The sequence below is a fragment of the Colias croceus genome, chromosome 9 (genome assembly GCF_905220415.1).
Source record: "Colias croceus chromosome 9, ilColCroc2.1".
Lineage (NCBI taxonomy): Eukaryota > Metazoa > Arthropoda > Insecta > Lepidoptera > Pieridae > Colias > Colias croceus.
The window spans coordinates 4,742,656-4,768,652 of record NC_059545.1 but is presented as its reverse complement, the minus strand read 5'-3'; the positions used below and the strand labels follow the sequence as shown (position 1 = coordinate 4,768,652).

General features: G+C 34.3%; 1 protein-coding gene across 2 annotated transcripts in view; it reads left to right on the top strand.

The window, feature by feature from the left end:
- The window catches only part of LOC123694179 (zinc finger homeobox protein 4), a 102,208-nt gene that overhangs the window by 2,802 nt on the left and 73,409 nt on the right, over positions 1-25,997 (top strand). The window lies entirely within an intron of this gene.

Sequence of the window (25,997 nt, the reverse complement as noted above, 5' to 3'; positions counted from 1 at the left end):
AGCAAGTCGGCAACAATCATAATGGCGTCAGCTATGGAAATTCATCATTTTACATACTGTTTTGTTACAGCTATGTACTTATTCTGGGAATATATTTACATACGATGCATATAAAATTACATCGCTTTTCACGGATTTTACCGGAAAATCAGTTTCGTCTTATTTTTTTCTAAGACACAAGGCTTAGGTAATGTAAGTTTGTGCGTAGGTATAAACAATAATATATAGAAATAAAAGATATTTTCGTTACTCTTATGAATATTTTATTCGTGTTTGGGGTTAAATGGAGTTATACAAACAATAGGTATGAACGTGGAATACAGAATATTTTAATTAAGAAAATTATTTATAATAATACCTACCTACCTAATAGATATTATTTACGTAACGTTATATCAATTCGCGTATAACAAGAAATTATAGAGATACGGTAAACTTCTTAACAATTTATCTACATAGGTAGGTATCTCTACCTTTAGTAGCCGAATTTTCGACATTATCAATAATAAAAATCGCATGCATATTAAAATTGCATTAAAATCAACTTGGCAATTGGGAATCCCATTTTAATAATTTATCTTTAATGGCTTTCTTGATTTGTTCGCGCTCTATACATAGACAACGCTATTTTAGCAGTTCAAAGGTCAATTAATTATTTATTGTTATAATAATGGACAAAATGTAGATCAGTATAAAATGCTAAATGTTATTTTTCATTTTCTGTTTAATTCGTTTTAGTATTTTTCATGTTAACGAATAAAAATTTGATCTTGAAGCTATCTAATAAAGTTGTTAATAAGTAGATTGTAGATAGATACATATAAGGTAAAAGATGATTTAACAATTAATTAAAATATATTTCCTTCTCGCATATTATATCCTAAATAAATATAAATTTTCAGTATTTTCAATTTCCAAAACGTAGTGGTTTTCACGTGACTTACAAAGCAGCGCCATCTAGCGCGGGATAGACGCACTAGTGTTATCTAAACAAGCACTCGAGAGATAAGGGTCATCGTGACAGCCCGAGATGCCTAGTACGATAACGTGAGAATACGATTCGTCCCAAATATTGATAAGGGAAATTGTTTTGACACATTTATAAGCTTTGCGTATTTATAAGTTTTTGTGTATTGATGGGTATTTTTCATTATAATATTATATTCATTCAGAAATAACATATTTTTTATTAATTTGTAATTGCTTTTTGCATTAGTTTTCCTTTAATGTTTTTTGCTTCATTTAATTTTTAGCTATGTTATAGGTAGATGTTCATACGCTTGATCAAACCGAGTAATAACTAATAATTATACACATATCCGTACCTTAAAGTACACTTATTAATTATATTTGTCGAAACGTAAGTGTTCATTATACAATCGTGTTTGTATTACACCGTGCTTCGTTACGTTTGAACAAAAAAAAAACAAACTTAATTAAATATTAGTTTTTAATTATGATGTGTCTGTTCGGTTTTTCCATTCGGCGTTCTAATCGAAAATTAATTTAAATGACCTTGTCGATGTTTTGTATTACCAGAGTATAAATCTTATTGCCTTAAAATAGATTTTATTCGATTAGATTTAATGTGAATGTTTTATTGTTGATTTGATTTTAGTTGTAGTGTCGCCGACCTGTCGCTATCACTTCGCCTAGATACATCGAATAATGGAAATTATACATACACAATAGATGTCCATACAATGAGAAGAAATCTCGTCTCTCGATGACTCGAAGTTGTTATGTAAACGTATCAAAATCAGGCCAGCGAGTTCGATAATATAACCGACGCGCATTTGACAATGTAAATTCCAATTCTGAATTCATGATATACCTAATGTTATGTGACCGAAGACCGTTATTCGCCTCGTGTCTTCAGATGACCTGCACTGTTTACCCATATACATTCAATGACCGTTAAATTTTTATCCAAATTCAAACTCGTTCGCACTTCCCGCCTCGCCCCGATTCTGAAATGTCAACAATTCAATACCGTTGTAAGGTTAAAAGGCATTTATTATCTCATATTTTAAAAACGTTTCAATATACAAAGCGATTTAGTATACAATGCGTATAATATGTTAAAATCCTGTCTCTTTTAAACGTCCGATGTTAGCGGTTGTGTATTCGAATTGTAACACGTCTAGGTACCTACCTACTTCCCGAGTCCGTTTTCTCGTTTAGCACAATTTGTTTGAATGGTGACATCAATAAGTTTTTCGTTCATACGTGCTTATATGGGTATGATAATTTGTTTCCGGTGTACGACGCGTGCGCATGCCACGACAAACTATTACATTCATGGCGTTAGCACGATTTGCATTTGAAATATTTCGTACCGCGCTTGCCTACAATGGCCGGAGAGGCGTCGGTAAATGGCCTATCAAATTTCGTGCTTTTTTCTCGTGCCACAGAAGGTTTCCTTTGTGCATATAATGGTACCATATTTTGTGACACGTGCGCTAAGAATGAAGCCTCCGATTTATTTTAAGCCGTTACCTTTGAACATGTTGGTATTGTTAAATAATATAAACATGATACATATTATGCAAGTCATCAATTACCTATTTACTTGTATTTATAGCGTACAATTGTATTTGTAGAGTGAGGTCGGAACAAAAAGAGAGAAAATATGTTTTGTCATAAATATATACCTACAGTTCTTTCTTAATATTACGTACTATGATGTATAAAAATATTTTTATTATTTCTCAGCCACGGATGCGCGATCGCGACGTCGTCGTGTCCGCGCATTGCAGTTTCAATAACGAATTACGGTGTCGATGTAATAAAATTTAATTGCACGATAACAGTGTGTTCCCGTGTAAAATTTCACTCAGTCCCCATTTACGTCGCGGTGGAAATTGTCGAAATTCGCTTTAACGAGGTGAAATTTGCTAATTAAGCGGAATTAATCTGCGCATTTCTGTGACGTAAACGGGCGTGGAGATGCTTTTGTTTTATTGAATAATTGCCGCGAGGTGATTCGGCCGGGACTGGTTCTTCCAAGGCCAGACGGCTTCGGCTCGCAGCGACACGATTCACTTAAGCGCGCCAAGTGTGGAGGACCTGAAACACTCTCTGAATTCGTGGGCTTTTGTTGACGTGTTTATTAGGACATATTATTATGAAAGAAGAATAAAAATGTTTTTAGTCAAAATATTATTTTTATAAGTATCAATCAACCTAGTTACTTAAATAATAATATATTAAACATGTTCCCAAAAAATTGTGTAAAAATATATTCACCTCTATTACGCTATCGATGAACACAGATAATAAGCGAAAGTTGTTATTATTCATTTATACCCATAAACCGTGTTTCAATTCGCCCGAGGCGGGTAGATACAAAAGTGTGGACGAAAACCAATTATTATCTTCCGTTGACACCTCATAACAAGACGCATTCAGTATGAGGAAACTAATAGCGATGTACACGCACCTTTATGATTTACATTTACACCATACAATCTTAAACAAATGAAAGAATAACTTGATCAACTTTCTTATACTTTACTAAAAGTGTAGTGACCTCTAGTAAAAAGATTTATGTCAAAATTGTAATGCGAATAAGTAAAAACAAATGTACAGGTTTCAAAGAGCGTTTTCTAGTGATGTAGAGACAAAGCGCAGTATCGAAAAGTATTAAAAAAATTAATTAAAACATAATGCGTTAAATGAAAGGCGAAATCAAGTGTTGGTATTGATAAGGCAACTAATCCCTTGTTTATTGCTTAGCTATCTACTGATAGGTATCGGCATTTAAAAGAAACATTTAATAGCTAGTAATCTTCTAATTAGGATTATCACAAAAACAAAGGTTCGATTATTGAGTGCGCCCTTGTGTTTTTCGTAGACTTTTTGATTAAATAATTAGGTATAAAATTATGTAGGTACCATATTATAAGGGTACCTACCTATCATGGCTTTTTATACAAAATATTAACCACAATTTAGTATTAAATAAATATACCTACGATAACCACCTTTTGATATTTCAAAGTTCCGATAATACTAAAAAAGCAGTGAAGTGATTACCGGAGTACATTGTCAAGGTGCAGTACAGTAATAGGTACGTTATCTACGTATAATTAACGATAGTCGATATTCCCAAAAGTTATCTACAATATTTGCTATTAAATAATCGATATCGATAAGCGGTCATTGCTTACACTAACGCGTGAAGTCAGAGTCAATAAAATCGATTTTGAAGCTTCTTGAATCGATTAAACATTTTTTATTCGCGGCCAATCGCTTACTAATTCTTTGGTAATAATGCAAATATACGTCGTAACGTTTGTCTGTTTTCGTTTAATTAACACTTAAAAAAGGTCGTAGTGTATGTTATTGCTCGATGAATAACCCATTCGGTTGCTGCATTCGAGTTTTAACTGACGATTGTGCGTGAACGATTATATTATGCATGCAATGTGTCACTTTAATTAAGTTTTGTTTGCCGCAGATGTGGTTGACTTTTGTATGGAGAGTTATTAATGATCCATTATAGCGTTCCAAAATAAATATGTTGCAAGTATTTATAGGTTCACATAATTTTGTTGCCATTGCATTCAAGGATAGTTAACATGGACGAAGCGCGTATAAAATTGCTGATAACTACATATTTCAGTGATGAATAAGTTTGTAATATTCAATGAGTGAGACTTTTAATTCGGTTGACAAGACTCGGTTCGACTTCCAGCTGGGGATGTGAGGCGAACTATAATTGGTTCGCTCTTATTTACCTATTAAATATTTGCGCATTCATTTATTAAATGCAATGGAAACTTTATGTGCATACCTATGCATTGTCGACTTATAAGTAGGTAGGTTTATAAGTTCCCTTCCAAAAAGAGCTTTGTAAAACAAAAAGTAGGTAATCTAATTACATAATTGGTACACCGATATCTCGTCACGTAATTAATAGGTATCGTATTTAAGCAATAAACATTACGATCGTTATATTATTTTACAGCTCAATTTATACAAAATAAACAAGTATTAATTTGATTCTGTATCTCGTAATAAACGCGCCGGAATTTTGTTTTTTTGATAATTAATATTGCTGGCAATTAAACAAGTCAAATAATTATATAAATTACACGGGATTAGCGTTGGCGGCGCTTTGAACGGTTATCTTTATGTAAGATTATAATAAAATTATTAATAAATTAGTTGACGTCATGTACCTACATGTATTTATAATTTCGTTTGAAATATGAATGTAAAGATTATCTTTTTAACTAATTTTGTTCACTAGATACTAAATTCGTCATTATAAAAATATTTTAACAATTACAAGACATGTTTGGATGCGACTTGTAAACAATGTATTGTTTTAATTTAAAACAAAAAATGTATTCCTTTCAGGCCTTTTATAGCAGTTAATTACCTCAGTACAAAATATCAAAATCACATACAAAATACGCAATTAAAAGCCTAATATGTATTTATAGATAGGTAGGTAGGTAGGTACATAAGCCCGCATACGTCCACATGTCCGCATCGCCTCCAGCTAAATGCATTCGACATTCCAAATTACCCTCCCAGCTCCCATTGTTCAGGTCTAAATGCAATAAAAATTATCTTAAAACAATACCACCCTCGGGCCAAGATGCGTTATTTCACGATAATTATTTCAAAGATACGCCCTTAACGCTCCTTACCAACAGGTGTGGTTACAGATTTTATACAACGCTTTCGAACTTCAAAGCGCATAAAAGTTTACGGTTTAATAATTATGAATTAACGGTCATTTATATGCTTTGAGATTCTATACAGCAGGATTACCTACTTCTCTTTCATCAAAATCATATATAAGGTATAGAAAACCTTAAATTTTTTTCGTGGAGTAATTGTATTGATTTAACGCTAGGTTAATGTAGACATTGACGCGCAATAAAAAATTCATTGCACCGTTCACGACCATAATCAAAACGAAAGCAACATAAACTTGAAGTATCATTTCTAAGTGTTAGAGCCATTGTTACAAAAATTATATTCTAAGTGTAAGTTTTCAACAAAACATCGTTAAAAGGTTCGAAAACTAAACGAATGTCAGCGGAGCGTGTCGGTTAAGCGTATTTTAATAACATTTTCGGTGTCCAAGGTACTACGTAATTACTGTTTATGTCATCAACACTCGCCCCAACACAATTAAGTAAGTTTTTTGGGAATGCGCGACAATCACGTTTTGATTACGGTCGTAAAAACGTGGACACGACTACGCTGAACAACGATTAACTATCGGCGGGCATATTTCTTCACACCCGTGTTAAAAAATCTGAAAGTCACAGTTTATGATTTTGTTATATCTAGTCTATAAAATATAATTAAAAAATATGATTAAAAAGTATTCAAGTCGTTTAAAGGCCCTTAATTTCACAATCCATACTAAGATAACGTACGAAAATGTGATGTTTTGTTTAGAGTCATTTTTGTCCACATTCAAGAATTACGTAATTGGTGTTGAAAAATACAATCCCATGTCGCATTCACACGGATCGTTACAAGTGGAGATCGTATCGTAAAGTACGCTTATATTAAATGTACTCCATGGGTTGTGGCCTCAGTAATTTACCTTACATTAAAAAGATACGCAACTCGTCTAGAAACAGAGCCAACCCGTGAATTCTAAGGATGTTTATAAATTGGTAAGAAGGTCACGTTTTATCGTCTCATATACTACTTACATCCTTACTAATAAAAATACGTAGTAAGGTCGCCTTTGAAAAGAGCTCTATGTCCCAAAAATCAGTTTTCCTGCATGACCGCGTTGAGAGAAATTTTGCATTTTGCAAGTAAAAGTTCATAAAAGCCTGAGGCGCAAGTTATTTTTAGCGAAAACCGGTTCTAAATTAATATTGTTGGTCATAAACTAATAATTTAATTGAGGTATCTGATAATTGTAAGTTTATTGTGTGAACTTCCTTCAACTTAGCTATTCTAAGAATATGTAATATATATAGGCGTATCCTGAGGCGTTAATTCTAAAACATGAATTTAAAACGAGCAAGTTGTAACCTTTTCAAAGTTTACTCTGAATTTTGTAAAAAGGATAAGTCAAAAATATTTATATGTACATATTCATATTTTATCGATGCTTATTAAAGAGCGGCTACCACTCGAGTCGTGAGGTGAGAACGATGGTGCCCCCTGCTGCGACCGTTCAGAGTGAGACGGGAATACCATTCGGAATTCAAAAAGTTATGGCATTCCTTTTTTAATTCTTATTTCATTTTATGTGCCAGACGTTTACCCTTTCCGATACTTCAATCGTCAATAAAACTAACAAAGTCCACCTGGCCCGCAATTAAATGTGTCATCTCCCGTGATGCTCAACTTAAAGTTGAATCGTATAAACATATATTAATGGTAAACAAGCACACAACCTTCGATGCTTCAAAAATTTCCTCACTTTTAATTACAGTAGCGTTCGTGTGAATCTGAGTCGAGCAAACAAGATGTCGGACACCTCGCGCCATTAGCTCGAGTTGTTCAAATATCGAGTGTCGTGTTTGCAGTCGCAGTGTAAACATCGACAACGCAGTTTGCGTTACGCATCACTAGCAGTTGTTTGTACGCTCGCGGTAAAGGGTTGCCCTCTACATGTCGATAAATATTCTCCTTTTGTTTGACTTAACAAATATTGCAAGCGTCAAGATTCCTACCGTTTGGTATGATGCTAACCTGTTATTAATAAAGCTCAATTTTAATGCATATTAGAAAATTTTTATTGAATAAGTAATTATGTTGTTTCGTATATCACGAACGTATGTATGCCACAAGGTAATTAAAATTCATCAATGATAAAACGTTTTCACTTCAGATTTTTAATTACGACACAACCATAAAAACAATGTAATGTCGCGCTTTTATCAGCGTCGCGTTATTAATTTAAATACATTTTAACTATCCATAAATTCCGATATTTTCCATTAGATCCAAAGGCATAAATAATGCATGAGACGCCTATTATTGTTACCAAAACTGAATAGATATACTTAGGTATATATACCTAGGTATGTTTTATGCAATGGGATAAAAATGTTTTGTTATGTCATGCGGTTAATAGTTTAAATATTCAAATGGAGCTCTCGTTTAATGTTTTTAATCAATCACAAAGAACGATTAATTACTGAGATATACCGTCTGTGATTGTTATACGACTTCGACTAGATATGAGATGAATAACGAGGTCTATTGTCCAGTGCATGCCAATAAAGTTCAAGGTGCTATAATAAGATGTTTATTAATTAAGCGTGTAGAATTAAACCTTTGATTAATTCGGACAAAAATAACCGTCAGAACGATAACAAAGACGTGACTCGAATTTAAAACATTTAAATATTGTCACGGACATTTGTATAACGAGATTATTTAAATTGTTCAGTTAGGTGTGGTTGTATACATATTCAAAATATAAATTACAATTTTAAACAGTAATGTAATACCTAATACATACAATAATCTACTGAACCCCGAGATAGGAACTGCAAACAATTGTCATAAAATGTATTTTGTAATAAATTGCGTATAGGTTTTGTAAACCTTTCTAAAGCATTCCATAGCGGAGTTCTATAAGAATAATTAATATGACATAAAACAGGTAACGGTAGAGATTATAACTACCGGTTTTACTCATCCACAGCCATTTGTCGAAACGTCCAAGTGTATGGGGCTTTTGTTTCGTTTAACTTTCGACGATGATCGGCAGTTATTCGATACCTGAGGTTTTTGCTTAATTGGAACGTAATTTGACCGTTTATTTTCACTAAATTACGCATGACTGAAATGCCTTTTGGAATGCTGTTTCATTTCCTCTCATATTATAAAAAAATATTACATATTTGTTTGAATGATTCCGATAATATTAAGTAAGCAAAACTTTTTAAGGTTCAATGTTATGATGACTTTTTCCAAAATAAGTACATAGGTGCCAAAAACAAAACGTGTTAAATACGACTAGGAACCTTCTAAAGTTTAGGAACTTATTTATTACCAAAAATGTAAAAGTAATGCAAAAATGTTCATTATTTATACAGAAGTGTTAATTAATACCAGAATAGGATATCAATTGCACTATAACAAATATCTTATTATATGAATAAGCATCTAAGACAGCAAATGGTCGTGACATGTACATAAACATTTTCCTTATTATAATAAAGACTATGAATCATTAATTGTATAATTAATCGCCATTAATTTCTATGCGAATATTATTCAAATTATAATTAACATTATATTCGTATTATTCTAACTATATCGGGTCTCTTTATTGAATAAAATATCAATATGCATAAAAATTAACAGGTGCGTTTCGATTGCAAGAAATAATTAGTAATTAATATGCTTTATTATGTTATTGTGATATTTTTATACCAGAAAATAATAGGTAGGTATACCTAGTAAGATAATAAGTACCGGTTATATATCGCAATGGTTCAATATAATTTTTGTCACGAAACAAGGCTAGGATGTAGTCATTAATTTCCTTGCAACGCGCTCAGTTCATTCATATTCAGTTACTATTTCATTGATAAAGCGGTTGTCTATCAAGGCTATTAGATACGTGTATCATATATTTAACGATTCAATAGATTATGCAAAAAACAGATCTGACACTTGGTTACGTACTTGATTTTATGCCGAACGCAAATACCTTCACGACTCACGTATCGATAGGACGATATTATTGTGCTTTAGAATCTAAAATGGTTGAGTTAAATTGAAATATTTAAACTCGTTTTCTTATTTGTATCAGTTTCCAGCGTCCGCTATAGATTATCTGCCTTCGTTGGTGGTGCATGCTACCGGTTTTACGCCCAAACATCGCCTCATTATCAAAACAAGAAGCCTTCGTGTCAAAACATATATTAAGCCCGAATGAAATAAATGCAAATAAATTAACTACGTGATTTCACGGTTCGATATGAGGGTAAATAAATATTTGTCATTTATGTTTACCTTTTTCGTTACGTTCTTTTTGTGATGGGTAATGCAAATGGCGCGCCTACGTTTTAAAATTAATCTTTGGATCCGCGACTTATAAAAACCAGTAGTAGTCTTTAAGTGTGAATTTGGTCATTAGTATGTATAAAATTAATATTAAAATATGCGATGATGTAACCGGCCATTGTTGTTAACTGGAATTAAAATATTTCTAATTTGATTCAATTCACAGGTACCTACTTAGATAAAGATTGAGATTGTATCGATTAATTCTTAACATTTAAACTCGCTGAGTTGTGCTCCATAGTACAGTTGCAGTTAAGTACAACTTTCTCTTCAGTGCACATATAATTTTCTATATAGATACTTAATCTGAATGTGAATATTAGATACCTACATAATAATTCCATACTTGGTATTAGATAAGCAATACTAGCAAGCAAACACGAAAATAAATAAATAAATATTACAATATTAAAACTCAAGTCAAACTTTGTGCCAAATAACACTTATAGTATCAAAATTAAATGCTAAATAAGGAAAAACATCGACCAAAGATGTAAGAAATTTCGTCATCAATCGATGGATCGGGTAAAGTCGTTAACCTATAAAGAGAAGGGTGTGTGTTTGTGAGGCAGGCCATGTTCGCCCATAAACCATATCCACGTGTGCTCAGAATAATTACGGCTCCATAGTACCTAAGAGCTGAATCATAAGTAACCTGATGACGTAACATTTGCTGATATCGATTTTAATCACTTTTAGCATTAATCTGTAATCAATCACTCATCCGTTTTCTTGTTAATCTTTGACGTTAGAATTTTCGAATTTATTAAATTAAAATTAAATATTTTTTCGTAGGTGTTACATTTTTTAGGTATTTTTATTGACCATTTTCAGTAACAGTATATGTATACAATGTAAATCACAGTATTAAAATTCCATAAGGCCAGCACAATGACTCTATTAGTGACATTCCTTAACATCTAGCCAAATTTATGTTCACGAAAAAAACTTTAATGGTCCATAATAATAGTATGATTGACATTTAAGCGATGACATAGTTTCAATATAATTTGAAATATCGTGCAGGCGTTTTTACCAGCCAATAATAAATTAAAAGTATAAAAAGGAAATTTATTACGAGAGATGTAATTAATGGAGCTTACAATCTATCTAACGTCAAATTTATTTTTATTAATATGCCAGTATTAGAATGAAATTATAAATAAAAAGCTATTTATTATGTAGATACGGATTTAAAATCCGGTAGCGGTTAGAATCGCCGCGATCATCAATTCAAACATTTAAATTCGTCCGACGGAAACATCACGCGGCGATAAATAATTTACGACCTCAAAAACACTTTGAAATAACCAAAAATTCATTTCCATTCATAAGTTCGGACACAGCCTCCGCCAGTGTACCGCACGAGAGCCATAAAAACCTGTTTAGATTTTGATAATTTTATTAAACATCGAGCGCTCGATCGCCTGCGCCGGCCGAGGGAACCCTAAAGTCTCATATATTACAGCATTAACACAAATTATACGAGTTTAATGCCACAACATAGAGCGTGCGTGGGTGTCTTAATGTTAAAATGTGTCGTCTTTAATTATTACGATCCGGAGAACTTTAATGTCTTCGAAATGTCGCATTCTTTATTACAATAGAATCTTCACAGAACCGGATATATTGGACCTATTATTGTATCACAACATATTTTATTTAATGTTGATAATATATGGCTCCGGTCGGAATGCGATAGCTTCGAATTTGAAATACATAGAGCGGGCATGCGATACAGAATGTTATAAATTACCCCTTGTTGGAGGCGAAGCATTAGTGTTGCGACGATACGCACTAAGGCACCGGTGCGCTCTGTAATTACTGATGTCTATTCACTTTGCGTCATTACATAGGTTCTATATCTTCTTTTCTATCCACGTTAGAAATGTCGCTGTCGTGTGGCGTAAATAATTTCTTTCACCCGTTCCGACGTTCATTAGGGGCACATTGTCTCGAACAGATTCTAATGGCGTTACCTTCATAATTTTATTACGGCAATTTGCTTCAATTATGTGAAATACAATCATTCCTGTCACAACGTCGACTCACAAATTATAATTAATAAGCATTAGGTTTTCGTCCTTGGTCGTTAATAGTGCTAATACGTGTATCACAATTATTTGTTACGAAAGCCGGCCACGTATACGCCGGTCCGGGCTACACTAATACAGCTTTGATCTTTAGTTAAGTTAACTCTTCAAATTTTTAACACAAACACAGTTCAGATTGGAGTTGTTTATTGCTACATACAGAATCAATTGTACAAACTGCTTCGGGCACTAATAGAAGGAAAACGACCCATCGGTTGCGTCAGTAGATTAATTAAACTTCTTACGACCGAGTACGTATTTCCTTTTACGGCCCGAGTAAATTATTTTAATTAGGAGTTTTCTATTTGTCAGACACCTGGTAAAGCCATTTGACATATTACCTGTGCTGTCTCCGGCTAACGGTCGGGTGAATGTGGACCTTAATTTATACAAATAAGGTGTAAATTAGTATGAAAGTGTTAATTCAGTCGGTCGTTTTATGGAGATGAGCAATTTTCAGGACGATCCCATTGGTCGAGGCGCGTTAACGCGACGATCACGAGTGGTATGTTTTCAAATAGTTGTATCTATAATTTGATAGTCTTTACGTCGTCGCTGACACGTAAATTAAATTATATTATTTGTTTTAGAGAGCTAATGCTAATTTGTTTTTTTTTGGGTCTAACTACTTCATTATATTAAACTCAACGATGTTATACAGCCGTAAGTAATGGGTTTGATATTTATGCCGACAATGTATTTTATGGTTAAGTGCTTACTTATTTAAACAGAATATTAAATTCAAATTGGTACATCTGTAATCTTAAAGCCGTCGTATTCATTGAATCCAATGAATATATAGCATCGTTTAGGGACAAATGATGAGCCATTTTTTATAAAAACGTCGAAGGCACGTAGGTATAATACTAAACATTCGTCACCCCTGGTTGTTCGTGGCTCACTGAAGAATAATTCAAAAATGATGTTTTATTTATCTTTGACAGTCTCATTTGTAAGTTATAAGAATAAATTAACAACTTTCTAGAAAATACCTAATAGAATATCGTAAGTGGTTTCGCAAACAAAGCCTTGTGTCGGTTCACGTAGCGATTTCCTATTTGGTGGCATACAAATGCTGATAATTAAATTTTGAGAAAAAGTCGCGTCTCCACTTAATAAGTGTGACACGACACGACTTTCTTGCGACACGACAATTAGCGTCGGAATGTGTTAATAAAACAAATTTCGAGTCACTAAACAATTTCAAACTGAAATATGAGCTTCTGGAAAATTATCGAAGTGGTTACAATTATAACTAATTTGACATACCTTTTTACTGGCACGTTGTTAAGAAAGATTCTGAGAGAGTCAATAAGTGAATTGTTATTTGACTATTGCGTATGATTTAATAGCAGTGGTACTACTGAGGCTTCAATACAAAAAATGTGCCACCAGTGACCGTACACTTTTTGCTTGTTTATTAAGTTTTTTTAAAGAATCGTATTATTTGACAACAAAATGAAGAATGTCATGTCACGGCTGCGACGTTGCATCGAGCCCACCCGTAGAAAATGTAAAGTATGGTAACGGTAAAGCTAATTACAAACAACATTCAATCGCATCTCTCACGACATTGATTATAACTATTCGATGGATATACGCAAAAAATGATTCGTGACACGTCCAACAAAGAAATATAAAAAGGCTAATACATAAAAAACGTGTTGCTCAACAATTAATTGTTAAATGTCGAATCTATTATACATATCTCTTAGCGCCTTCAGCGATCGAGTCGAAATCATTGTCGTTATCGCTCTCGCAGAAGTATCGATGTCGCTTATCGAAACGATTAATTATCGTTTCTCGTTCGAAATTTTTATTTACTTGTACAATGTCTGAGCAGAACCAATAAATATACCTTTATCTCGAATGGAAACCAAAAATGTGGGACGATTTCATTTCGATATTACAAAGTACGTGACACCGTAGGGCTGCCAAACTTATGATATCTCTGCAGTTGGCGACAAAAACTGTTCTTATTTAATTCTATCGGCATCAAATCGTGAAAGGTAATTTCATAGTGCATTTTTATTTTGATACGCTTCGCTATTCGGCGTTATTCACTTACCTTGATATATTGTTTTTTGTACAAATTCTTAAAACACTTTAGGCTTTCGAAAATTCCAATTTAATTCTTCGCGTTTCATTTCACAGTTGAATCCAGAGTTCGTGGGAGCAGATGTCGCATTCAATAATCGAAGTATTATGAAACGTTATCCCAATTAGTTCCAAATGCAGCTACGTACACATGCGACATTATCACTATTTTGTCTTATTGTTACGCGAAAATATGAACCCACACGATTTGGGGAATTTGTTATAATCCGCGCCGACCCTATTGTTATGCATTGTATTCACGGGACGGAGGATAATCGAGCTTGGGGGAAATTGGAATGCATCTAACAGGAAAGTGGTAATTTGTAATTTTGTATTAATAATTCATTACAATATTCTATGACGATATTGGATTAGGTTTTCTCGCTAAATTGAAGTAGGTACCTACCTAAGTAGCACGAAGCTTCGAAAGCTCCACATACCTACTCTAGGCTCTCGACGAGATCTCATAAAGTATGCATATCTAGTGAGTTTGTGGGATGACAACTCGTGTCATAGTTGTTATTAAAATGATCGTTGAATACACAAAGGTACACGACTCGGGTGGAGTGGATGGTGCGGCTCGCGGAGGTGGGAGTTGTAGTGCGTCGCGTATCGTGTCGGGTACGAGCGAGTTATTAATAATCCGCATTGACGGGCCGCGGGCCGCGCGCCGCACGAGCGACGACCGGCCGCGACGACATTCCATCGCATTGTCCGCTCCGACCGCGACACTTTTGTCTATTCACGCCGATATATCACCTGCGACGCTTCAATGTGCCCATTATTTACACTAACGATGATCGTTACATCGATTAATTAGTGTAACACTACAGATAAGATAGGGAAAGCGATCGCTTTCAATTTCCTCTCGAGGGGCACTCGGCGTTAAGTGCGCGTTAAGTGCGGACAATCGAAGATAAAACGTACGAGACGAGACTGTCCCTTAATCCGGTGATCGAAGATTGCGTGAAAACGTTTTGTCGTGGGGTGGCCGGTCGCTCGGGCGCTCGGTCGCTGCGTCGCATTGTTTGCTTCCTAATTTGATTGCCACAGATGGACGCGCACACGTGTCCTGCCGATACGTGACCGTCTAATTAAACTTTCCAGATACTTGCGATAACAATTCATTATCGACACTTTTTCCAGCGAACATCAGTTCTTTTTATTTTTAAACATTAATGAACAAATTTGTCAACAATAAGTACCTAAACACTTCATATATCTTCATCAAGAGCTTTCCTGCCTTAAGTTTAATAGATTCAGTGTAACATAAACTCGATTTTAAAATACATAGGTACGTTATAGTTCAGGATACATCGCCCATTTTTGCAAGTGACTACTATCAAGCTGATTTTCCGTTTGTAGCTTTATTTTGATGAGACGCCCAATAATTTCGTGTACGAAACTCTCGATTGTGGTAGCTAACAGAGATAACAAGGATAAAAATTTTTGATTTGATGGTTCTCAAATATTTATTACGCAATTTGTAGGACAATATGTCTGTTGAATTATATAAACATTAACTAAGTGAAAACAAAAAAATCAGCTTGTTAGTAATCATTTATGATGACCTCGTTATCGATACACTTTGGAAAGGGGGACTCTTTGAACCAACCATAGATTTTGAAGGACAAATATTTTTTCGAATAATTTAGGTAATTAATTATCTTGAGATTGAACAAAAAAAATTCAGTTAGTAGATAATAAATATTTGAGAACCATCAAATCAAAAATTTTTATCCTTGTTATCTCTGTTAGCTACCACAATCGAGACTTTCGTACACGAAATTATTGGGCGTCTCATCAAAATAAAGCTACAAACGGAAAATTAGCTTAACAGTAGTTACTTGCAAAAATGGGCGATGTATCCTGAACTATTAATTTGTCCTGATTAGACGTCAGCACTAAACTGGTAAAAGGATAGCGATGGGCACATTATAGGAGCAGCGCGTACATTCGCACTATCACCGCTATAACAGCCAAACAGCTGCAGGCCGGCCGCCCGCCGCCCGCTGCCCGCCGCCCGCCACACGCGACGCTCCACGCAATATCATAGACTACACGATGTGAGCGGCTTTCAATTGATTGTAATGCGAATGTGTCTTGGACAACTGTGATTCGAGTAACGAACGTCTTCTGGTTTCCATTAGGCGGTTACTGGTCATTCCACTCTGACCTCGCGGTGAGAGAATGTGTCGCCGAGCGAGCTCGCTTCTATATTAACAGCATTATAAGGATATTAGCGAGAATCGCCCGAGGCTTTATACCTATCTATGGCATCGGCCCGGTTAATATGCTTATTATATTGTGTATCGCAAAAAGCGAGGCCGTGTATTTAGCTGTAGGGAGTAATTAATGGAATGAGTCTTATCCTGAGATTTAATCAGCGCCTCTAATTATTGGGTATACGGCATACGGGCACACTTGAATGGGTGCCCTTCGTGATTTGATATGACACTGATACGTTTGCGCTTACTGATAAATGATTAGTTTCATTTGAATACAATTTGCATTTAAAGCGAATTTTAAACGATAACAATATGAGTTTACTGCCGAGCTGCTAATGGATAAATTATAAATGAATATTTATGTTGTTTGACTATATTATTGGAAATATTTTGTCTCTATGTCGGCATTTATTTGACAGTGACATATAGATATTTTTAATGAATTAATTCATAATTCATACTTATTTTTACCATTACACATTGTATTTAGTAAACATAAAAACATAGTTAAGTAGGTACATAATGTTGTTCATTTTATTAAATACAACCATCCAAATATGTTGAAATCAAACTAAATTCACATGGAATTCTAAACAACGCCTGTATTACAATGGCTAATCAATTGTTGCTTATGAATACTATGAATGAAAATGACTCATATAGATTAACGAACAAAAATTGGTGAACATGGGAGAGTCAGTTATTTGCATATCAATCCCGATTGACACGCATCATTAGGCTTAATTGCATTTCCCTAAACATTAGATATTCAAATAGACCATGGCGGACGATTGTAACAATTATTTAACAATTAAATGACTAGGATTCAAAACTATTAAGCTAATTTTTATGTGGAGCGCTACTTGATTTTGAAGCTCCCAAATCAATAACCTTTGTCATACTAAAGTCATGTAATTTAAATCATCATATACCTACCCAAATATTGCAATTTAAGTATGCTCTACGTCTACCAAATTATCATACCTTCTAGTAGTGAATAACTAGGTGATTCACCAAATTGTTAAAACACAACAATAATAGTTTTAATTTCTAGAAGTTTCCCATCATATTTCACATCGTACATGAACATTTATACGATCGAGACGAGATCGGAAATGATTAGAAAACTCTTTAATTACGTGAATGCTAGTCAATGCTACCTACATGTCAATTAATGTGAGTTAGTAATTGACGTTTAGTTTCTCAAACGATTATTTAATAACAAGCTACGATTAGTTATGAAATAATTACACGTGTAGATAAAAAGTAGCTCTTACTAAATTCTATTCTGAGACATTTTTTCTTGAGATATGTTACGAAACATCAGTGTTGGCTTTCTAAAAGTATGCTCAATGTGTACTTAAATTATGATAAACGTTCAAACAGTCGTGCTTTTCAAGTAGTCAATGTAAATAGATATTCATTGCACCACATATCACTTATATTAAGGCCAAAGGGCTACTTAACCCTTATATGTTGTCTCTGGGTGCGTGTGAAACTCTAGCTACATTATCATTTGCCACGATACCAGTAAAATATAGTAATTTTCCATTAACACTATGTCGGTTTGTAAGTTTACAATCGAATTATCACAATCATAATGAATAAAAGGAATCATCATATGACTTCATTATGTGACTGTTAAATTAGTTTGGCCTCGTTTCCACATGTCTATTTAATAGCTATGTGACCATACTCAGCCAGCAGACTATAACCTAACTTGGAGCTAAAACTCACTTATAATTAAATAAAACGAACTCGACGTATATCATCAGAGCGCAAACCATTAATCACGATCTGAAAGAAATATAATAGTTCAATACATTATTCAAGTTTCATTGCAATGTGCACTTTTGTCCCCCGGGTAAACGTACCACCAACTGACACAGGAATCTGTTCAAAAGTGTTAAATCGGTTAATATAATGATGATAGATGCCGTCCCGACCAAACAGCCCGCAGCGGGGGTGTTTTACCCCACTATACAAATAAAATATTTTTATTATTAACAACTACCACGTCTCTTTTCAACACACGAGCGGCCAATCACGCCGTCCCGTTCACACAATTTAATCGAAATCATATTTCTGTTTTGTCATTATGGTATCACATTTAGAGAGTTCCTCTCTTTTGTCCCGTATTTCGAATCGATGGTTTCTTGTTACAAATGTAACTTTTTTGTTTTCTTTTCGATAAGTCACACTTAAAGAAACGAGAAACCTTCGGAGTGCATTCAACTCATATTTCATATTTTTGTAAGGCGCTTTGCGAATAAGTCGCCGGTTGCGATATCTTCGCTACGTGTCGCCATCTGTTATCAAGTGGCGAAATGTGTTCGTTCGTTTTTTCTGCTTGTTTACTCATTGTCTATGAATGAGACCGCCGATTCCCATAAAAAGGTGCAACCGTGTCAAAACGGACATTGTTTAAGAACCTAAGACAGGCATACGAGTCTTTCATCAACGCGGCCTTACCTGTGGGAGTCACAAAAAACGTGGCAGGTAGCCCATTTGTTTGTTATTAATTCTCGCATCGATTTTTTTATCACCGGCCACTTTATACTGTAAGAATATTAATTATAATTATAAACGGGGCTCGTCGCGTTCGTTATGAGGTGCCTTTAGTTTTGGTCCTAAATTTAAATCTGATCATTTATCATGCGACAATGTCGGTTTTATCTGCTTCGCTTTTTGTAATTTATTATTTTTTATGAATACAGCCTCGGGAGTGGGTGCCTGATGAATTACAACCTTAAGCTGAGCTTACATCATGAGTGCCTTTAAAATATAATTAAATAAAAAAATAACTTCTTTCGCGTTATCTTTAGGGTAATGAGGTAATAAAAAGTTATTATAACGTTTAATACGTGTAACAAAAGTAGGTATGAAGATTAAGATATTTCTTATCGTATATTATAAATAAATTGTATTAAACTAATTAATGGGTTTTGTACGTGTCAATAAAAATAAATGCGCAGTCGCAAGAGACAGGTCGACGGCAAATTATCAAGAAACGCCCGCGCACGCTTTCTGAACACACTAAATGTAAGAATAATACTTAACTGCAATGGCTGATGTTACTTGTTATACCCACCTACCGCTATACCGCACCTACAATTTAACTATACATAGGTACACACATTATGTAAACATACTAGACTTGTTCATTATTTTTATCCATCCACGATTAATGTTAGATTTTCGCGATACAATTGATCCATTTTAAGCATTAGACATGGTCACAGTGCTACGCCTTCAATTAATATCAGCAAAAGTATTGTTTAAAGTCAAGGCTGATAGGGCTTCGATACAAATTCGTCACGAACACGATTTAAATATCGTGATAATATAAACAATAGTGAGGTCATCTTCTTAGACTTTTGGCAACACTTTCAAATTACATAGATTTCTGTCGCGACTTGAAGTATGAAAAGTGCAACTCTGTAATTTTTAAAAGAGTTAATAGGTACCTTGTTTATTTTCATATAATATATGAGATAAAAGCACAAGGAAATACTTATAATATTTCATTTAAAATTATTTGCTACATAATTTGTTTAATACCATTCAACAATCTCATATTATTATTCATCTACTTTGAAAGTACAATCACAAATAAGCATTGTGAGCAGATATTTATTTGATCGTAGCGTGGAATAGAGCAATTATCTGTGGCCATACTCAAATGACCAATCACGTTTAGTGGCTGTTACGGAAGCAAAGCTATGTTAATCGATTTTACCGCTCTTTCCAAGAAATTAATATAAACAAAGTTAATAAAGCACTTCTTGCACGATAAAAATAAACTGTATCCAATTTATATTAACTACTGCATTTTTTCATCGTTTTATTCGACGCCCTTTTTCTATCGAACAATTAGAATTTAACGCGTGAAGACAAAATCTCTTACGATTTAATAAAAGTCGTTATGCTTCCTTATATACTCGATTCACTATGTATAGTAAAATTTATGAACAATATAAGAATAAACGAATCCAACCACGAACGAAATAAAAGCCAAATCTCTCGGCACTCATAAAAACATTTGGCAACAATGGAGTCGTGGAAGCCGCTAATAAAACACTTGCGCTGTACCATCATGTGTGAATTCATGAAAAACGCTTAGATCCCGGCGAATAAATAAAAGATGGTTGAAGTTCGCGTCTCAAATTGAATATTAGATTGAAATTACGCGCTCGAGCGGTTCTCCTCCGCCTTTTGTTGTTCCAGTGATACATAGAGCGCGCGCGCGCATACAAACAGCAATGGGAATTTTAAATTAGCATTCTTTTTGTGTTCCGCGCCACCCCAACCTACCCTCACCCTACGTCTTAATAATATGGAGAAATTGAGTTGCTATACACCCTTTAGGAGGTGCGGGTGCACGGCACACCTCACGGAGGCTTTGTAATTGAATTTGGATATTCTCCCGGATATAACGACAGCTAGTTTTGAGGATGAATAAAATTGTGGCGGCGTATTCGATATTATGACTGTGACAATATCGTCTGTTGTTGCGGTAATCTTTCGTTTATGTATGAGTCAGGTAGTTCTTTTTATGTATGACTAACTGGTACCTACTTTAAAAACGGTTTATGTGTTACAAGATTTCTTCTGGTATGTAAATCTCCCTCAACAAATGAAAGATCAAAATAATGTTTGGATAAACACCTAATTGAAGCCTAAAATAGGTTCTATTAATCCAATCAGTGTTCCGAGAAACAACGATAGCATGATTCTGATATGTAATTACTGAACGCTATTAACGTCGTCCGTACAAACATGGCCGCTGATTGCTGGTTTCGTTTTAATTGCGCACACGCAGCTCGATGGAACACGGATTTGAAGTATCGTGGATATCGTGAGAATCTTAATTGCTATTGATTTTAGGTAACCTCATTAGAGGTAACCAATTGGTCTATAATTATTGCTGAGACCTGAAATTACGCGCACATAAGTGATTTGGATGCTTCAAGGTCGATGTGGGAGGCTAAAATTAAATGGTAACGACGAGCATGGGTAACATTTGTTTAAAATGAAATTTAAATGTTGTTATTCGTTTTGCAAAAAGACACAAATCAAATATAAACTATTATGAACATTTTCTTCATTTCCCACATTTTCATTTCCACGATCAAACAATTCCTCAGTAATAACAACAACTAATATTACCTATACCTCTATTAACGTTAATATTTATTCCATTACAGTCACATATATAATTACAAGAAAAGTAATTTCATATTGAAATTTGATTAACCCACACCGAGAGCCACATAATTACGCCATGGAAAAAACACAATCATTGAAATTATCATTAATGACACATTCTGGAGACTGGTTCGGCGTCACGCTCATCTCACAGAAATGTGATTAAAACTAATTCGTGGTCTACCAAATTATAGTGGTTGATCAGCGGATGTCGCCACGGCTTCGGCGCCGACTGAACCAAAAACCGCACGTCATTGTTTTTTGTACTCCAGCCCCGGCCCCGGGCGCCGTAGGATCCCACCTCGCCACTAATTAATTATTTCACATGTATCGATCATTAATTACGATCGACCGACCGTCCGATATCCACCCGTTATCTTTTAATGACGCTCCGCAATTTGTCGATCGTAATTATCCCACAAATCACATACAAAAATGGAATATAATGATTTGAAATATTAACACGATCGAAACATTATCCGGCGCGGGCATTAATAGCAGAAAGCATCGAGATCGAATCAATCTTAATCTCGTACGAAACGTAATCCAGATTTATTTATGACGGAACGTGTGTGCTATTATGCTCGTCTGCGGCAATTTGCTTCAGAAATTGTCTTAATCGGCCGCTCAAGGGACTATTTATGTATAATTATTTCCAAATTCGACGCTCCGTTTGATGCCTTTCCGCTCTCTTTGAGGTGGTTCGACAAAAAAGTCATCTGTTGTAACAATTAAGCCTCTAAAAAATAGAAATAAGTATCGAAGGGTCCGCAATAATTACAGCTAAAATTGACGGTTCCTAAGAGCACATGGTCTGAGTGGCGCCTGCTAGGTTACCTGCAGCATCATGCAAAGATAATATTAGGATTGCTCCTATATTTATTTTGTAAATGAATTAATAAAAATTTGATTATCGTACAACATAGGTATAAAATGCCATCAGAACAAAAACATTGATTTGATATAACTCAACCAAAACTAGACAATACTCTACATCAATACTTAAGTACCTACTTAAGATTCTTACAAATAAGTAGAATGATACTATTAGATATTGGTTTCTAATAAACAAGATAAATAGTTTACGAGGCTTTTCCATGATTTTAACTAGAGTAACGTCGAACGACAGCCGACAGGCGCCTCACACAATTAGCTTCGAAAGCAAATAAATCATAAAATCATCTTCTTTATGATTCGATCTCATTTAGAAGATTACTCGGTTCGCTCACGTTCTAAGCCTTGTTATTTATTTGTAAGTTTTCCTTCTAAATATATGCGGGCTTTAATTAAAATGACAAATTAATGGGAAAGTTAAATTAGAATTGTCGCTAATTGACTTACAAGATTCACATTTCACATACGTCGCGCGGTATAAGAACGGATCGTCTTTCGCAATTTTACAGTCACTTTGTTTTAATTATACCTTTCTCATTGGATTATTTAATTATATTGTCGTCTAGTTTGTTCTATAGGATAATAGGTATTATGTTTAATGCTCAAGCACTAGTAATGCTTGCAAATTGAATTTTGCTGTTACTTTGTTGCATGTATCACTTTAGCGTAGGTGTACTAAAATTAACGTTTTCTTAGTTTTTTATTTCTATTTATATACATAGTTTTAAAACATGTGTAACATAAATGGGGAATGACATTAGCTAAAAACTTTTGTATTTTGCATAATGGCATACTTACTTAAACACAAAAACAACTACAACTACCTATAATACTAATACCATATATTTAAACATTATTTACGTAGTTATTTTCACGAACAAGCGTTGCAATGCAAGTTCAAATCCATTACGATTTAATGAAGGTTTAAAGTTAAGCCCTAACGGTGGACAATGTCGGATCGAGCCTTACCATGTTCTACTCGATCGTTCCCACGTCTAACAAGACTACCTTCATTACGTACATCTTACATGCATTCCACACACTTATGAAAGCATTAAACCGTCTTCAATATAATGTTAGTTACATTAAAACTGATATTTGTATCCAATTTTATGCTGGTAAACGTGGTTTAAGTTTTTCTTAAATATTTCAAGTTTTTCAAAGAATGTAAGATTAGGTAAAGATCGTTTATAAAGATATTTTTGTTCACAATATTCCACGCTCATCTCATAATTTTTTATTAGTATGAATTATATCATTCTATTAACCATTTCTCAAATTGTACCTGTGTCGTAGGTATTACGTACATTCGATTTTCAATTCAAGCAACAAACGAATTTCATAAATTTCCCCCCACACCAGCATGAATTTATGATAATAACAGCTACGACATTAAGGAAAGTGGTAAGCGCAGCGATTGTCGTGGTTTCTAATAAACAGTAAATTCTTATTCGAAAGTGATCCATGGATCACGAACTGCATTTAGACCGAACATTAATGAGTCCTTTCATTACTCAAGTTACTTTATCAAGTCTGAAAGTATTTACTTCTCAATAATTTATAAATATGTACATCGGTTACCTTTCGGATTCAACTGCCTAATTAAATCGTTTATTAATCACGTCGTCCTCATAAAATTTTAAAAGCCATTATGACAGTCTGATAGCAATTATTGTAGTCAGTTCCGATGCGGGCAGTTTGTCTGCACGCGGTTGTGTGTGTTAATAGTCATGCAAAAACACGCATGTGTGCATCGGAACAAATATTTCCGTCGTATTTTTCTCACGCTCACATGCACACATTTTGCGTTCGCTGTATGTGTGAGTGTTTATTGGGAATTAGTTCTGCTGCTTACATCAGGGCATCGGTGGTAATTGACGACACCACTGATTGTTAGCGTTACGATGGGAATCCCTGCACGTGCGTCCTCATTAAACATTAACCTTATTGAGTGCCACTTTAGAACACCATTTGCAAAACACAAATTATAGCCGCATCTATTTGCCTCTTATAATTTCGCGTTTGTTTTATTTTAATGACACAGCTCCGCGCGAATGGGCGTTCCTATTCAATGTAAAGTAATATTTTATACATCGCCTTTCTTATTAGAAAGCGTTAACTCTTAAACGTAAATACAAATAGAGATTCATTCTTTAGTTGGAAAAATTGAGTCATAAGAAATCATGTGTTTTAGAGCGTTCACCTCTCTAATTACCGGTTCTTTGCATAATTTCCATACACATTAGCACTGCAAAATTATCTACAAATTGCTGCCTCCGCGAAATGCTGGATAATTACAATTGTAATTAAAGCCTTTTACAATATCAACTAATGGCGATGCTGTACAAAATGACATTTTAATTGCGCATTATAGAAAAAAAACTGAAGTTAATAATTTGTTTGAATTATTCGTTTCCAAGCAGAAACCCGTACCTAATCAGGACGGCGAACACGTCAATTGGATCCCAGGACAAGGCATTTCATTCACACAGAATAACTGTCGTTTAAGTAAATATTGACTTTATCGAATTCTGGTGTAATATAATTTATCGCACAATCATTCTCAAGGGCTGTACTCGACCGTTAGCTAAGCAAACATACAAATAGGCGCGGTTCCGTCCACACACGAAAAAATATCAAGGTCTTTTAATTGTTAAAAATGTCTAATTTAATTGCATAGTTTATCAATATTAAACATCCGGTGTAAGGTTGGGAATATGATTAATTTTAATACATTATCGTTAACATCCTGGTATTATTCACTCATTAGTCAGTGATTAGAGACTCGCAAAACTAATTTATTAGTAATGCTAAATTAGTAGAAATAACCGTGGCTGTGATCGACAACAAAAGTGAATTATGTATTGTGAGTGGTCGGGAAAATAATATTTTAAAGTGAACTCAATACCATAATAAATAGTAAATAATAATGTCATCCCAGGTAATATTTTATATCATCAATTATTTTGTGTCAAACGTCAATCCAGCGATTAGTTATCTTAAGTCTGTCAACTAAATAAATAAGTAAAAATACTTATAATATTCATGCCTTCGTTAGGCGGGCGTATGTGAGACACAGTTATCAATGATAACGTTCTAGATAACGAAGATGACGGCTTAATCTCAATTTTTAACAAATTTTAGTAGGTATTACTCAATCTATTTCGAGAATTAAATTTATATAGCATTTATGAATTTTGACTTTACCGTGTAGGCCAGAAGGATCACTATCGTATAAAATCTCGTATCATGATCCATATGTGTTTGTTTACCGAGTTCCAAGACCATTGGTTGCTTAATTGTAATAGTGTCGCCGGCCGTTGACAGGATTGACGGGCTGTCATTTGGATAAATGATGCCTTTTTGTTTGCGTAAATATCGGATAGATAAGGGCCGATTATCGTGTATTTTAATTTAAATATTTAAAATGTTTATTAGGAATACCTTCGTATGTGGCAGC